The following is an 18325-nucleotide window of genomic DNA, read 5'->3' as shown; positions in this document are numbered from 1 at the left end:
GGAGGAGCAACACTAAATATTCCATCTGGGTTCTCTCTAACTGGATGGTATTAACATCAACTTCTTCAGATTTTGCTTGCCACTCCCCATTTTCCCACTCCTCATCCCTCTGCCTTCTTTCCTCTAGCTCTCCACTCTCTTCCCTCTCCACTCACATAGCCTTCTTCCCCACCCCCCCCCCCATTGTTTGCTGGTGTGCCCTCCCTCCCTATCCACCTTTTATTCCTGCCTGCTGGACTGTACTCCTTCCACCACCCTCACCACTTTGTTGTGGCACCTGTCTACATTTTGCTCATACCTTGATGAAGGATTCAAGCCTGAAACATTGGTTATGTATTGTTATCTTTGCTATATAAAGTGCACTTTTTGACCTGCTGAGTTTCTCCAGCATTATATTTTTTACTTCGGGTCAATTTAATGGCCAGAATGCAGTAAGGCTGCCCCATCCAACATCATACCTCTCAATTTACATCCTGTTAAATGCCAGTGAACTCCCGAAACAAAAGTGCAAAGGAACCAAAGGCCAGGAGTTAACTTTTGAATCTCACCTGCTATTTAATTAAATAGTTAAATTAATTAAATATTCATTTAATTAATCTCCTTCTCCATTGCAAAATTCTTGGTCAAAAAATACATTCAGATCTCAGATTTCAAGTGAACAGTTGATTTAAAATCTATTGCTATTTTGCTTAGTGTTCCAGTACTTTACCTGGAGAAGTGGGTGGTCCTAAGATCATTTGTGAAAGGATGGTCTCTAATTGATAGGTCCTACACTCTGCTTCCAAGTAAATTTAGCTCTCTATCCTCATCATCAGAGCCTTTCAAACTTCAAACAAAACATTCCTTGACATTCTAAATTCAAGGAAATACATCTGTGGAACCTATGGAGGACACAGAGCTGCAGTTAGTAAAACTGCTGTCTCATAGCTCCAGTGAACCAGATTTAATCCTGACCTCCAGTGCTATCTGTTGTGAATGTGAATATTTTTTATGATCTATCTAGATTCTCTGATTTTCTCCCAAATCCCAAAGATATGCAAATGGTAGGTTAATTGGAAGTTGTATTTTTTCTCTCGTGTAGGGAGAATCTGGTGAGAGCTAATGGAAATGTGGGAAGAATAAAATAAGATTATTATGCTTGATGGTCAATGCAGACTCGATGGGTTGAAGAGAGATTGTTACAATTTTACAAACCATTGGTTAGATCACTCAGGTGCTGGAAAGGATGCAAAGATTTACCTTGATGGTGCTTGGATTGGAGAACTTATGGAGAGATATTGAATTGATTGGTTTTCTTATCCATTGAGTGAATAAAAATATTTACAATTATAAGAAATATAGATGTGTGGAGATAGTCATAATAATTTTTAAATGGTAGGAATGTCAAAAACAAGAAGATACATGTAGAAGGTGAAAGGAAGTTCTATAAGAGATCTGGAGGGAAAGAATATTACACGGAGAGTGGTTGATATCTGGAAAGCATTTTTAGAGGAGGTGTTGTAATCAAATACAATTTGTCAACTTAAGGGACAATGAGACTGACACTTGAATAGGTAGGGCAGAAAAGGATATGGATCTAATGCAGACCAATGGGATTAGGGTGAATGGGTTAGCAGGCTGAAGGGCCTGTTTTCTGTGCTGAACAACTTTATGACTAAAATTCCATAGGTTCACCATCCTCTGGATGAAGAACTTTCTCAACTCAGTCCTACATGAAATTTCCCTATTCTTAAATTGTGACCCCAGTACTAGACTTTTCCACTATCTGGAACATCCTTTCTACATATAATCATCCAATCCTATTCACATGTTGTAGATTTCCATAAGGTCTCTTCTGCATTCTTCTAAACTCGAGATTATAAACCTCATGAAACAAATCTCCTCGTATGTCAGTCCTGACATCCCAGCAATCAGTCTGGTGAATATTCACTGCACTCCCTCCATTGCAAGAACACATGATATTCAATGTGAGATATTCTTGAATATTTCAGAATTAAATTGTTCAGTCATGTATTTCTACTCCTGTTCTTGAATCTTGCCATTAAGTCCAACATGCCATGTTCCTTTTTAACTACCTGATGTAAATCCTTGGGTCTTGTTTGTTCAGGTAATAATTGCTGTTCAGAAAATAAGCTGCCTTCCTCGGTTTTGCCACCAAAGTGGATAATTTCACATTTCTCCATATTGTGCATCATGGTGTTTCCCTTATCCTTAAACTGTCATGCATTTACAGATTGATGCAAATCACTTGGAGCTCTCACACCTCACAACACCTAGCCTGATGTCTGGATATATTTCATTTAATTCCTTCATTTAAATTGTGAACATATACAATATTGTCAATAACTGGGCTCCTAGCACTGATCCACCTGGTAACCCACCAGTCAATGCCTGCCTCTTGGAACCATCCATTTTTGCAGTCAGTCATGAAGATTCTTCAGTGCAAACACTTGGTCGGTACCAAATATCTCTTTGAACTGCCGACAGTGAACAAAATCAAAAAGGAAAAAGTCCACACTGCCAAGGTCACCAGAAGCTTTCTCATATTTCTTTACTGACTATAAAATCTTGTCATCTTATTTTCATTCAAAATGGTGTAAAGTTAAAATAAATTTGCATCAGACTCGATCCTTTTAAAAGATATTGCACAAACAAAATTACATTCATCATAAAAGTGGCCTAATTTAGAGCTTGTGCATACAGCCAGGGTAGACATTCTGTAGTGAACCACCAACTTGTGTATATAGATAATGAGTTCTGCAACACTAAGTCGAGAACAAGTTGCACAGGTTCCCTGATTGAAACACATTGAAGATCTCAAACTCTGTCATGAGTCACTGACCTATAGGGCATGGAAAAAGGCTCTTTGGCCCAATTGCTGGCTATGATGTGTACCTGAGTTCTTCCTGTTGGCCTGCATTTGACTCCTATCTCTCAATCTTTCCTCTTCATTTGCATGCCTGAATATCTTTTAACGTTTAATTGTGCACCTCTGTCGGTTTGTTCGATGTACCCACCACCCTCTGAGTGAAAACTTTTCCCATCAGATCCCTGTTAAATCTTTTCCTCTCACTTTAAATGTATCCTCTCTAGTTTTAGATTCCCATAGCCTGGAACTATTCACCTTATCTATGGTGACTTTGTATATCATATAGAACAACAATAATATTTCATGCAAAGAAATTATTTTCTGCATGGTGGCAAAGCTTATGATCAAATGGTGGATCTATTATTCATGCTGGGCATTTCTATTTTAAATTACATTTTTTTAAATGTAATATCCCTTCTGGAATGTTAGATCTCTTTATTCTTGCCTTTAATAATACTTCCCTGCACATATTCGGTATTCCTTAAAACTTCCTCAGGAGTTTGCAGAGGTTTGGCATAACATGGGAAACTCTGGCAAATTTCTACATGTATATGGTGGAAAGTTAGCTGTCCGGCTGCATCATGATCTGATATGGGAACACCAATGCTCTTGAGTGTAAAACTCTGCAAAAGGTAGTGGACACCGCTCCGGACATCACAGGGAAATCCCTCCCCACCATCGAGAACATCTACAGAGAATGCTGCCATTGGAAAGCAACACCAATCACCAAGGATCTGCGTCACCCAGCGCACAGTCTGTTCTCACTGCTGCTATTAGGAACAAGGTATAGGCGCCACAAGACGGACACCACCACGTTCAGGAACAGCTGCTACTCCTCCACCGTCAATTCTTCAACAATAAACTCAATTCGGGACTTATTTAAGGACTCTTACACTTTATTTTTTTCTCTCTATTGCACAGTCAGTTTGTCTACATTTTTTGTTGTTTACATGTGTACGTTGAGAAAGTTTTTTTGCACTACTAATTAGTGGTAATTCTGCCTTGCCCACAGGTAAAAGATTGTCAGGGTTGTATGTGATGTCATGTATGTAATCTGACAATAAATCTGAAATATTCCTGGCCTAATGAAAACAAACCTTGGAGCAACAATTAAAGTGAAATTCAAAGGTAGCTTGTTTTAAATAGGTTTCTGGTCCATACTATAGAAATGTGTCCTTATAATTTATTTCCTGTCCAATGAAAAATTCCTTTGAAAAATCTGAATTTCACATTTCATTTATTAGTATTCATCATCTTTGTTCAAGGTTACAGGCATTACAAACTGTGCGGTCAAAGGTTAAAGCCGATGTATGGAGCTTGCTAAATATATGAACAAGCTTGTACTTTCTCCCATTCATGTTTAAATGATGCTGTAATATGTGTAATATTTCATAATGTTTGGTCAACAGTGAAGGCACACCTGCATTAATTTAAGCAGGCAATTTGATTATCCTAATTTTCCTTTTTGCAAGCATTAATCTGTTAACCACTGAAATGAGCAAATTATGTAGAAGTTTATGTTCTGGTGTCTGGTCATTCATGTACTTCTGATCTACTTAGCCCAATGTGTTAAGCATGAATAGATTTTTTTTGCAGCATGACACGACCAACTATTTATATGGCACTATTAGGCAGTAAAATAACTATGAAGTTAAGAGATATGATCAGAAGTAACAATTGATGTCCCACCACTGAAGAAGTTAGCAAACAGTTCACCAAAATCTTGCTCAAAGCCAGACGTTTTAAGGAATACCTTAATGGAGGAGTAGGAGGCAAAAGGGTTCAGGATGTGAGGGTTGGTGAGGAGGAAGATTCTTGAAAATTGTCAAATAGCAGATATGACTCTTACCATTTATGGAAGAAAGAACAATTGACCTATTAACCTAACATCAATAACAGCAAATGTACTGGCATTGATAAGGATGTAGTAAGAGAACTAGGAGTAATAGGACTGAGTAGAGGCAGCGCTGATCATATATGGCTGATCTATGAGAGTCCTAGAACAGTAGAGCAGAGCACAGGCCCTTCAGCCCACTGTCAACCTATATGAGCCTAGTCAACTATTCCACCCTCTCAGCCTACAACCCTCCATTTTTCTTACATCCATGAGCCTATCTGAAAGTCACTTAAATGTCCCTATTGTTCAGCCTCATAGCTACCCTCAGCAATGCATTCCGGGAACCCACCACTCTCGGTGTAATAAAACTTGCCTCTGACATCTCCCCTAAACTTTTTTCCCCACTCACCTTAAACAAGTCCTCTGGTATTTGTCATTTCCGCCTTGAGATAAAGGTGTTGGTCGTCAACTCTATCTTGGCCTCTCGTGTGCATTCTACAATGTATATGACAATAAACTTGTTATCATTATTCTCTCTTTTCATGCTCCAGCAAACTATAATCTACATCGACAATTCAACTGAGGGACTAAATGCCATTTTTCCTGCTCTTAGTAGAGAGAAAGATGCAAAGTGGCTTCAGGGGGAGTGAAATGGTGGAAACATGGCAGATGGAGCATAACCCTTAAAAATGCAGGAGGATGACCACTTTAGTTCAACTTCCTGAGAAATTGTTTTTAACCTCTCCTAACTTTCAGCTCTTTATTTTTTGTGAAACCCTTGGTCAGATTTTTTGCATTTTTTTTTCCACAAAGATAGATACATGACATTTAATGGATATAGTATTTCTTTATTCTGTTATTAATTGTCCCACCTTTGTGCTTTCACTACAACCTGCTGTTAGTCCACCCTCCAAGGTGGCTTGTGCAGCAATTTGAATGTCACGTTACATCCCAGTGATACTTCATCAGAGCAGAAACATGCTGACATAAATATGACTCATCTTTAAAAGCTTTTCTCTTGGGTAAATTTCAAGCAGCATCTTAAGGGAGATCTTGCAATCTGTAGAGGGAATTTCAGAGCTCAGGACCTTGGCAGGTGATGACCATTCTACCAATGATCAGTCAAATGCACAGTCACAGACCTACAACCCACCATGTCCATGCCAAACTGCAAGTCTCCATGTATATCAATTCTATTGGGCAGCTCTTGATGAAAATATTCTTTCTCAAATCACTGAAACTTTTACCCTTTGCCTTCAATCTATGCCCTCTAGTTTTAGACACTTTTGTTCTGGAAAACCTTTCTTTCTATCGACCTATCCATATTTCTCATGATTTAGTAATCACACTTCTATTCCAGTAAAAACAGACCAAACCCATTTCTCTTCACAACTGAAAAATTCCAACTCAGGCAACACCCCAGTAAATCTTCTTCCCACCCATTCCAGTGCAATCACATACTTTCTATAGTCTGGTATCCAGAACTACACACAATATTTCAGTGATTCCCATTTCCATGTTGTGGAAACATGTACCATAACATCCTAGCTCTAACTTTCTATGCCTTGGCTAATGAAGAGAATTATCCCAAATGCATTCATGATGACTTCTATTCATTGTGAATTCATTAATTTTCATCTCTTATTGCTCTCCCAACTCATCAATATTGTCCAATAGCCTAAAACTATTCTCCTCACTATTTGTGGGATCGGTGATCACATTAATTGTATATTTTATATTCACATAGAAATTGTTGACATTTAATATAAATAAAGGTTTTAGCACCAATCCTGTGGTTGGTTATTCATCCCTTGGTTTTTAGTCTTTAATGAAGGTTGCTGATTGGACCAACCTGGGCTCGGATATTCTTTTCACACACTGAACAGAAGTGTCCGAATGCTGTAGCATCAGTGGTTCTTGATTTTCCAGATTCCATTTTCCTTTTAGCTTCCAGCTTCTTCATATGAACAAGCACTGTTTTATTCAGGTATATCAAACAGGTTGATACTCAGCTTATAGTTCTCAATGTACCTGTCAATGTCATGGTGGATCTTTGAGCCTCTTTTTGTGTTCCACCTCATCACCATTTCCCCTCAGTCAGCTTTCTTTCAAGTCTCTACTTTGGTATTTGGTCAAGAGATATTTTTCCAACTTGTCCTGTCCTGATCCATAATTTTCTCAGTAGGGTGTAGGGAGGTCTGGGGCAGAATCTCCACGTCTGAAACATTGTACTGCCACATGATAGGAAGTATTCTGGGCAGACAATCATGTGGATGTGGTTAAGCTTCAAATCACAGAAAGAATCTTCTGTTAGGCACATCTCCTTCTGCTTCCAATGACCAGGATTAAGATTTTGCATTCAAACTTGCCGTGGGCTTAACATTTTTCAACCAGTCTCTCCTTATCAAAGGCTTTATTGAAGCTCACGGAGGCTACATTAAGAGAACTTCCATGTTTGTTACCTCTTTGAAATGTTTCTGAGGCAAAGCCATGTTAACTATTCTTAATTAACTTCTGCCTTGCAGTGTAGATTAATTATATCCCTCAGACTATTTTACAAATCCCCCCCATTACAGTTTTTATACTACTGGCCTGTAACTTCCTGTTTTATCCCCGCCAACCTTCTTGAATAAAGTTACTGTCCTCCAGTCATCTGACATCTCACCTGTTGCCATACATTTCATTTCAGCTTCAATGCAGAATTAAAATACAAAGAAGAAAGTTAAATCTACCAATAAAATAGGTGGAGGCAAGAAAATAATATATCAAGGGCCTTAGACCTGAAATATTAACTGTTTTCCTTTCCACAGATGCTGTCTGACCTGCTGATCTTTTCCACCATTTTTTGTTTTATTTTCTTTCATCTTGGAAATTATGGCCATTGTAGCATTTACTTCCAGCATCAGAACTTAAAGTACATAATCAATTTGAGCATAGCAGGCTCCCAGCCAATGTGTTGTAGTGTTACTGATTGAAGAGAAATGTTGATCTGTGATGCTATCAGGGGGAACATCCCCAACACTGTTCTGGTCTTCCTCAAAATAGTCTAACGGCAACAGTCTCGAGGCATTTGTATCTTCCCCTGGAGATATAAACCAAGTCCTTGGTTTACCATCTCATCCAAAGCCTACACCTTTGAGATTCCAGTTCTCCCACATCAGGATCATGAGATGTGATTTTTATGCTCAAGTCACAGGAGTGGATTTGAAACCCAGTCCTTCAAAGTCAAAGGAAAGTGTACCTACCCACCGCAATACCAATGGATTCACTAATCAAATTTTACAATCCAAGCAAGTCTCAGTGTTTTATTACTAATGAAATATACTTGAATTGCTGATCATGCTATTTATTGTTCAGGGTAATATAGCAAGCTAATGATAATGAGTTTATTGTCATATACTGTAGTACATCATCAAATGTTTGTATCCACCAAAATTCTTATTTGCTACAGCTGAACAGGTACTTAGTTTAAAAAAAAAACTACAATAATATATTTAATTGAATTTTAAAAAGTTCAAAATCTGTGATACTGTAAATATTCAGTTATCCTCGGCAAAAGAAAAAGTATCTTTGCAATAGTGCAGACAATCCTTTTGTGATTTTGGAGCAATCCCTGGTTAGTGTAACAAGAAGACAGTAAGGAACCTGATAGCTGTTTGAACAAAACTGTTCTTGAACTTCGAGGTGCTGGTCTTCAGGCTTCCCTCCTTCTGCCTGAAAACAGCAGAGAGAAGAGGTTGTGACGAGTGTTACAGAGGTTCTTTATTATCCTGCCTACCTTCTGATGATGTAATGTTCAGACCACAAGCTGCCAAATAAATGTTGGCCACAGTTTCCTGGGTGTAAAGATAAAGTATCACAATACAAAATGTACCACAGCAGCAAGAAGTCCAAATAATTTTATGGTCCATCCCTCAACAGAACTAGAAATCAGAATTTCTGAAGTCAGCTCAAGGGTTTGAAGAACATCTTGCCACAAATCATTCCAGCCGTCGATATTAATTGATACAAATTAGGCAATTTAAGAGAGAAACAAGTAATATAATCTTTGACATAAATGTTTCTAAGGATAAGTGGAGCTCTGTTTAAACTAAAAACCATTTTTTCCTTGAATAAAACTCAATAGAATCAGATTCAATATCTAGCTAAGGTCAAGACCAAGGAGTACGAGGATAAATATGCATGATAAAATGTTCAGCAGGATAAAGCACTATGCACAAGTCGAATCGGGAGCATAACCAGGTGGAATTGAAAAATGTGGATTATAATGAACATGGTTCTGGTATCACAGTATTTTACCGTGGCAGAAGAATTTTCACAAACTTATCTTCTTGATAATCTCACTCCTGATTATTTCTTTTGTGAAGTCCAAGGGCAGATCATTTCTACAATTCAAAAATGAAGCATGGTTTATGCAAGACTGAGGAGCTTAGCAGGCAACTTCATATTGTTCTTTGACCACTATCTGTAAAAAAATGTGCAGATGCAGTTAACTTGTGTTCCTTCCCAAGGCAGAAGGCTTAAAATTATTGGAACTATCTTAGCACAGATTTTAGATCATGGGGCAGTATCTATTCACAAACTTTGAACATAGAAGAAAATGGATCCCACAAGAAAGTCAGATGATGTGTTCTTCTCATTTACAATGTTTGGGAGAAATACAAGCACTGAAGGGGCTCAGAGCCTGTGCCTGCCCACCCAACAAAATTTTGCTTTATGCCTTATTCTGTAATAAAATCAAATTTCAACAGTAGAGGGGGGTGGGGGTGGGGAGAGAAGACCAGGATTCACCAAAATATTTTTAAAAATCAAACACTTGCCAATGCAGAAAATCTGGGGGGGAAAAAAAACAGAAAATTTTGGGAACTTTCAGTGAGTAGAAGAAGAAAGTTAATGTTTCAAGTTCAGGACTTAATGGATGAACTGTTTCTCTTTCCACAAATATTCCTGACCTGCTAAGTGTTCATAATATTTTCTACTTTTGTTCACAGAAGTATAACACAATTTAAAGAGATTAATTAAGTGAAATATTTATAAATTTTAAAAACATGCTCACTTTAAAATGTCATTGGGTTTTCAGTAATAAATTGCTTTACCTGATATTAAGTAAGATTAAATTGAACTGAATTAATTATTTAAGTTTTAAGTGATCTAACACTTTAAGTTATCGAAAAGTGATGCACACTGGGAGATCGCTGCACTGAGCCTACATCGATGATCTCCCACGGGCCAACTATTTCAATTCTGTGCCCCAATCCTGTGCTGACATGTCTGTCCATGGCCTCATACATCGCCAAACCAAAGCCACTTGCAAATTGGAGGAACAACATCTAACATTCTGTCTGGAAACTCTCCAACTGGATGGCATTAACATCGACTTCTCTGGTTTCGACTGGCCCACTGTTCTCCCTCTCTTCCCTATCCCTCTGTCTTCTTTCCTCCAGCCCGCCATCCCCTTCCTCTCCATTCACAGAGCCACCCCCCTTCTCACTGATGTTCCCTCCCTTATCTACCTCTTACCTCTTGATTGGGGGGCTGTGCTGCTCCCCCTACACCCCCCCCTCCAACTCCCATGATTTTGTTTGGGCTTGCCTACACTTTGCTCATACCTTGATGAAGGGCTCAATCCCAAAACAGTTGATTATATACCTTTATCTTTGCTATATTAAGTATGCTGATCATTGTGTTTTTACTCCATAACACATCTTCCATTTTCTTATGTCACAATTTTAAGATGGCTTCTGTATAATTATAAGCTTATCTGCTTTAGTGATGGACTTTTGATGTCTTACTGGTATCTGTGAATTCACTGGCAGACGGCAAAATAAATGGTACAGTGTTTATTCCAATCACTATCAAACATTTCTGCATTGTAGCAGTAATATTCCACTGTTACTGTAGCTTTTGATTTAATGTCATTCTAATCATAGTCATTTTATTGTCATATACATTGTACAATTTTTATGTGCCCCAAAATTCTTATGGGGGGGGGGGGAGTGGTGACTACAAAGACGACTAAAAACCCAACTTCAATGGTTACTTACAATTACAGTAGAACTGTATACTTTAGCTACAATCATATAGAGTTATAGAATGGTAATGGTTGTTAATGCAGTTTGACTGTACAACTGAAGCTGATGTGCTTCTGTTGTGTACAACTGTAATTGTGAGGCAGTGAATCAAAAAACAGACACTGGAAATTTGAAATAAAAATAGAACATTCTGGAAACTCTCAGCAGGTCAAGTATCATCGGCATATTTAAAGGGACTTTGAGCTGAAATGTTAATTCTGTTTCCTCTCTCTGAAAATTTCTGCCTGACCTGCTGAGAGTTTCCAGCATTTTCTACGTATGTGGCTGTTGGTGTGAGAACAAAGTTGTATGACAACATAATCAAAACTCAGGCTGGAGTTTACATTCCATCAGTGACTGAACAGAATCAGAAAAAGAAGAAATGGGAAGATTCAGAAGGAGGAGGAAATATTGGCAAAATTCATAAATGGTATGATAGAATGGTTTTGTATTTAACATTTGAACGAAAGTGGGCACCCACTTTTCAGCTGATTTCGAAGACCACTGGATGACCAAGTGATGTTTCAAATGTCCACATTAAGTAAATAAGGCTTACACTTCCAAGTTTAAAGTGTTGATGAAAGGTTCCATCCCAAAATGTTGTCAATTCTTTATCTCCCATTGATTACATTAGAGTTCTTGGAGCAGCATGTTTATTGCTCCAGATAGCAGCATCTGCAGTCACCTGTGTGTCTCAAGCATATGAGAATCAGAATTTATTGCCATGAACATGTCACGAAATTCATTGTTTCGTGGCAGAGTGACAGTGAAAAATTGCTATAAATTACATTTGCAAAAAAAAAATTGATGCAAAAGAGGAGAAAAGTTCATTGTCCATCCAAAAATCTGATGGCAGAGGGGAAGAAGCTGCTTTTGTACCACTGAGTTTTCAATCTTCAGAATCCATACCTCCTGTCTAATGGCAGCAGTGATAAGATTTTAAAAATGGCCGAGGTGGTGGGGGTCCTTGATAATACAGGCTGCTTTCTTGAGGCACCACCTCTTGTAAATGTTGTTAATGGATGCCCACGATGGTGCTGGCGGTTAACAAATCTCTGTTGTCTTTTCCTGTCCTGTGCATTGACAGCTCCACACCAGACAGTGATGTAACCAGTCAGAATGCTCTTCATGGTACAATTGTTGAGTCTTTGGTGACGTAGCAAATTTCCTCAGACTCCTCACAAAGTATAGCTGCTGGCGAGCCTTCTTCTGATTGCATCGACTCGGAGGTCCCAGTTTAGATCTTCAGGGATGTTGGCACCCTGGAATTTGAAGTTCTTAACTCTTTCCACTGCTGCCCTTCAATGACAACTGGTTTGTGTTCACAGGAATTCCCCTTCCTAATCCACAATCAATTTCTTAGTTGTGCTAATGTTGAGTGCAAGTTGTTGTTGTGACACCACTCAACTAGCTGACCTATCTTCCTTCTGTATGCTTCCACAGTCCTTTCTGTGATTCTGCTGACAACTGTGGTGTCATCGGCAAATTTGTAGATAGCATTGGAATTGTACCAAGATTCACAGTCATGGGCTGTGGGCAGTGGGCTAAGCATGCATCTTTCAGGTGTCCCTATGTTGATTGTCAATGAGGAAAAGAAGATTTTTCCCCAATTCATACTGTCTGGTCTTCCAATGAGGAAGTCAAGGATCCAGTTTGAGGCAGATGCATTGAGCCAGGTTTTGAAGCTTGCTGACAAGTTGTAAGTTGATCTGTCATTGATTTATATATTAAAAAAAAAACAGCCTGATGTACATGTTGCTGTTATCTACCTGATCCAGAGCTGAGTGGAGAGCCAGTGAGATTGCATTTGTGGAGCAATGCCTGTAATAATGATATTTATGTACAATAAAAGAACATCAGCTTAAATAAGAATGCAGTAATAATACAATAACCACAGTTACCACTCCATAACACTAAATTTACTACAAGAATATAGTAGTAGTGTAATTATAATGGCAAGGTTAGTGTTACGGGGAGCACAGCTACTGTAGAGGACAGCACAATATGCGTAGCAGTATCCACATCACTATTACAGCACTAGCGAACCAGGTTCAAATCCACTGCTCTCTGTAAGGAGTTTGTACGTCCTCCCCACAAAAGCATAGGTTTCCCCCCCACCCTTCAAAAACAAATGAGGTTTTTAGGTTATTTGGTGTATTTGGGTGGCATGGGCTCTTAAATTTTTTTAAATAACGATAAATGCCCTACAACAAGTCCTTTAAAAATAATAGAAAAATTTTATTCAAAGTAATTCTTTCAGGTTTATTGACTGTGAGTCAAATGGTACTTAATTTCAAAATCCTTTCCAATGGAAAGGGAAAGAATTTTAATTTGCAAGAAGCTGGCAAAAATGTATCACTCGATAGCAGGCAAAGATGTAAAAAAATTGTGTTACTATGTTTGATGCCTTAAACCTATTTTTCCATTATTGTTTACCTGTCAAAAGTGTCCTGCTCTTTAAAAATCTCTCAAGCATGCAAAGATGACTAATAAACAAACATTAAATATTAGCATGTTTGATGCCTTTGACATGTGTTTTGTATTATCCATGGAGGCATTCCCCCAACCATTACACCAGATAATGACAATGGTCAAACAGTGGTTTGATGTTCTGCAAAGTAAATATGGGTGCACCAAGCAATCACCTTCACAAATAATATTTTACCATGAGGGTGGTGTGTCTCTGAATTGAGCTGCAAGAGGAAGTAATGGAGGTGGGACGAGCACAAGTTGACAACTTGGTCAGCGTGGACAAACTGGGCTGAAAAGCCTGCTTCCAGTGATTTCATGTCTTGAAGAACATAATATTGTCCACAACATTGCTTCCAATGTTACTTCTGATCAATTTCTAACTAAAAATTTAACATTTATTTTACCTTTCAGTTTTCTTTGTCCATTTGTCCCCTGATGTGTGTAAGAATGCAAACATTGTTAGCTTTGGTGAAGTTGTAGATCCTTAGCAGTTTACAAAGAGGTGAATAGTTCAATCAAGTAGCCTACATCATTAATCAGATACATCAAAGGAAATTGAACATGGTGCCAAAAAATGTACTCATCTGCTACATTCACAGGAAAGGTTATAAATTTACGAACTTGAAGTGTCATTTTAATCTTAATTTGGTGGCTGTTGGAATGGCTCCCTAAAATCTGAGAACATTCAGATGGGGATGTCAAATGACCATAAATTAGCTGAGGGAAAAATCACTTAACAACTATTACAGTTAATCAGGTGGGTTCTGGTCCCTGGGTAATGAGGATGCTTAGTTCCAGCATTTTCTTTTGCCCCCAGATGGACAGAACATTTAAATTCCCATGAATAATAAAGCAGAGAGGGGGTGAGGGTGGGGTTTAGGGGGCACAATACAGAAAGTGGGGTGATAGGGAAGGAGAACAAATAACCTGTGGTAGTTCTGATAAATTTTACCCAAGTAAGGCTACCCGAATCTGGAGGGAAACAACACATCTTGGGCAGAATCTAGTTGTTTTCTTTTTGTTGGAAATATATAGTTATGTTTAGAAAATAGCAATAGATTATACAAGTATTAATTCCTTTTAATAGGTCTCCAGAAAAGTTTAATATCTTTTGCTTTTGATGCTCTGTTTCTGTATGAAGACAACATTACTGGTAACTCTCCATATCCTGTTGCCTGTTCATTTTTATTCACCAAATTGGTTTACCTATCTTCTACTGGGCCATGTCTTGTCCCTCTCCTCCTTTTACTGGCTCTCTCCACAATCCAAATGGGGGTTTCAACACAAAATGTTGACAATATATTTTCCCACCACAGATGCTGCTCAATCGATTGAGTTCCTCAAGCAGTGTATTTTCTGTTTTTAATTTCCACGACTGTGTTAACAAACATGGTAGGAAATGAACAATGACGATGCTTATTTTGCATCTATAATAAGACTTGTCAGCAATTTATGAAATGCTGGAAAACGGCTGCAGATAAATCTTTGGTCTAACTCAGTGTGGTCCGTTTAAACATTTCTCCGCACTTGCAGAGACAAAGTTAACATGATAATGGATACATATAGTAGGAATGACTAGATATAGTCCAGATCAGCCAAGGGTTTCAGTCTACAGATATTGTGCAATTTAAATTCCACAGATGTGACATTAGATAGTAGCTACAAGGCTTTTGTGAGACTCGAAATTCAAAACAAGAAAGAACAAAGATTCCTTTAATACTTGATAACAGCAAACAGAAATGCAAACTGTTAATGTGGATTCACTAATTTGAATCAAGACTTTTGTAATAGTCAGGATAAGAAATAAATGCAAATGTAGTCATTCAAAATAAGCTTGGCATAAAAAAAGATAAAGGCATCAATGATGTATTTCAAGATGTCACGAAGGATTCATCAACAATGAATTTCAGACACTGCACAGGCAAATCTTCTTAGTTCTCATAATTTTGTTAGAATTAATCACCTCCCTAAACTGAAACTATTTGCACACTTTGTTTTGTAATGCTATCAATTTCAAATATTAGAATCATAGAACAGTAGTGCACAACCACAGACCCTTCAGCTCATTATGTCTGCACTGACCATGATGCCAAATTAAACTAATCTCATCTGCCTGCACATGGTTCGTATGCCTTCTATTCCCTTTATTCATATGTCTGTCAAAATGCCTCTTAAGTATTGGTGTTCTATCTACTTCCACCACTTCACCAGGCATTATGTTCCTGGCACCTACCACTCTATCTGGGGGAAAAAAAGGGAAATAAATATGCTTTAAAAGTCTGAATGAACATGCTACAGTCTTCATTGAGTTTATCAGGAAATATGTGGACAAATGTGTTCCAACTAAATCTCTCGTTCATATCAAATCGAAAGCCATGAAGGACCCAAGAAATCTACATACTACTGAGGAGCAGATAAAGATGATTAGGTTATTGTTATACGCGTTGTACAATATACATATGCACTGAAATTCTTACTGCAGCCGAACAGGTAGTTACAAAGAAAAATTATAATAGTGAAATAATTCAATTATATTAAGAGATTATAAATACATCAGATAGATATAAATATTCACAGTAACACTGATGCAAAATAAATGACATAACATGATTAATGTTCCAATGGAAGTTTTAAGAGTCTGATCATTGTTGGAAAGAAATTATTCTTGAACCACTGCTGAAGGTAGAAAACATAGTTAGGTCCATCACAGGCTCTGATATCCCATCTATTGCAGACATCCATGTGAGGCACTGCCTCAAGATCATCATAAAGGACTCCCATCACCCTGGTCACAACCTCTTCTCACTGCAACCTTTGGGCAGAAGGTTCAGAAGCCTAAAAGCCAGGACCACCAGGTCAAGAACAATTCCTTTCCAGTAGATATCAGGTTCTTGAACCTTCCCTTGGTACACTAGTCATCGACTCCTGCATGACTGCAAGTCATTTTTTGGTCAAGGATTACTGTGAATATTTATATCTATCTTAACTATTTTTTCTCCTTTAAGTTAATTAGTTTAGTGTGGCAGCTTTTCTTTATGAACCTGTTTGGAAGAAACAAATAAGATTTTCTGGTATATACATATATTGTACAATGTCTACATTGTAAACTCATTTTCATCATACTCAAAAACTTACCTTGTATTTCCATTTAAACCTTTCTCACCTGAAACCTATGCCCTTTAATATTGGACATTTCAAGTTCAATTCTTGCACAAGTACAACCGGACGAAACAGCATTCTCTGGTCCTCGGTGCAAAACATGCAAACACTAACCAGACATTACAAATAAGCAATACAAATACAGAACAAATATACATATTCAAAACAAATTAATATTGTTTAATATATAGTAGTTTTGGATGATTAGTGTGAGCCATTCAGCCTTCTCACTGCTCATGAGAAGAAACTGTCCCTCAGCCTGGTGGTGCTGGTTCTGATACTCTTGTATCTCTTTCCTGATGGGGATAGCTGAAAGATTATACATATAAGGTGTTGGGGTCTACACCCTCTTCAGACAACAATCCCAATAGAGCACTTTAATGGGGGGAGGGAGACCCAGTGATTCTCTCGGCCACTCTTATGGTCCTGTGGATTGACCTCCAATCCAATTCTCTACATCAACCATACCACACTGTGATGCAGTCGACCAGGACACTCTCGAGAAAGCTCCAGTGGAAGGTTAACATAATGGTGGCCTGTAGCCTTGCCTGCTTCAGTCTTCTCAGGAAGTGCGCCTTTCTGACAAGTGAGGAGATATTGTGTATCTAGGAAAGGCCACTTGTTTTCAATACAGTTATTAATGTGTAGTGGAGGGCAGTCAATCCTGGACCTCCTGACATCCACAATCATCTCCTTCATCTTGTCTATGTTGATACTCTCCAGATTTTCCAACTCCTCTGTAGTGCAATTCATCATTGTTCCCGATGAGGCCATCTACTGCTGTGTCACCTACAAAGTTGATGACCTTGATGGAGCTGAATCTGATTTTGCAGTCATGGGTCAGTAGCGTGAACAGGAGCAGGCTGAGTGCAGAGTCCTAAGGTGTACCAGTGTCAGTGTTCTCCTCCCAATCTGTTCTGACCGTGGTCTTTTCATTATGAAGTCCTGAAGCCATTTATAGAGAGGGGTCCTAGTAATGAAAGCTTCTTCGCAAACCTTTAGGGAATGATTGTATTAAATGCTGAGCTGAAGTCAGTGCCTAGCGTATGAGGCATCATTCTCCAGGTGGGTCAAGACAGAGTGGAACAGGTTCTTCTATAGATGAATTGAAATGGGTCGAGTGCAGTGGTTCTTAACCTTTTTCTTTCCATTCACCACTTTAAGTAATCTGTATGCCATCGGTGCTCTGTGATTAGTAAGGGATTGCTTAAGGTAGCATGTGAGTGGAAAGGGAAGGATGAGAATCACTGCTCTAGACCTAATTGTTTCTGAAATATTTTGCTTGAGAAAAATTGCCATTGGCCCATTTCCTTTGGAGTTTTGAAACCGTGCACATGACTAGTCAATTAGGTACAATTAAAACAGTGGTTTTCAAACTTTTTTTTTGCACCCACATATCACTTTAAGCAATCCCTTACTAATCACAGAGCACCTATGGCGTAGGGAATACTTAGTGGTATGTGAGTGGGGAAAAAATGTTGTGAACCACTGTAATAGCAGTTGGGGGGAAATGAAAGGGGAAGGAGTGGCATTGTTCATCACGGAAAATATCTCAGCGGTTCTCAGGTAGGACAGACCAGAAGAATTTTCTACTGAGGTGATATTGGCGGAGATGAGGAATGGGAAAGGTATGACCACACTCATGGGGTTGTATTATGGACTTGCCAATAGTCAATGAGAATTGGAGAAGCAAATCTGTAGCAAGATGGAAGATAGCTACAGGAAAAATAAGGTTGTGGTAGTGGGATATTTTAATTTTCCACATATTGGCTGGGACTCCCATACTGTAGAAGGGCTCAATGGCTTGGAGTTTGTCAAATGTGTTCAGGAAGGTTTTCTAAATCAATATATAGAGGTACCAACTAGAGAGAGATCTCTTATTTGGGAATGGGACAGGATAGGTGACAGAAGTATGTG

The sequence above is a fragment of the Narcine bancroftii genome, chromosome 2, assembly GCF_036971445.1.
Source record: "Narcine bancroftii isolate sNarBan1 chromosome 2, sNarBan1.hap1, whole genome shotgun sequence".
Lineage (NCBI taxonomy): Eukaryota > Metazoa > Chordata > Chondrichthyes > Torpediniformes > Narcinidae > Narcine > Narcine bancroftii.
Note: the sequence above shows the minus strand (reverse complement) of the source record.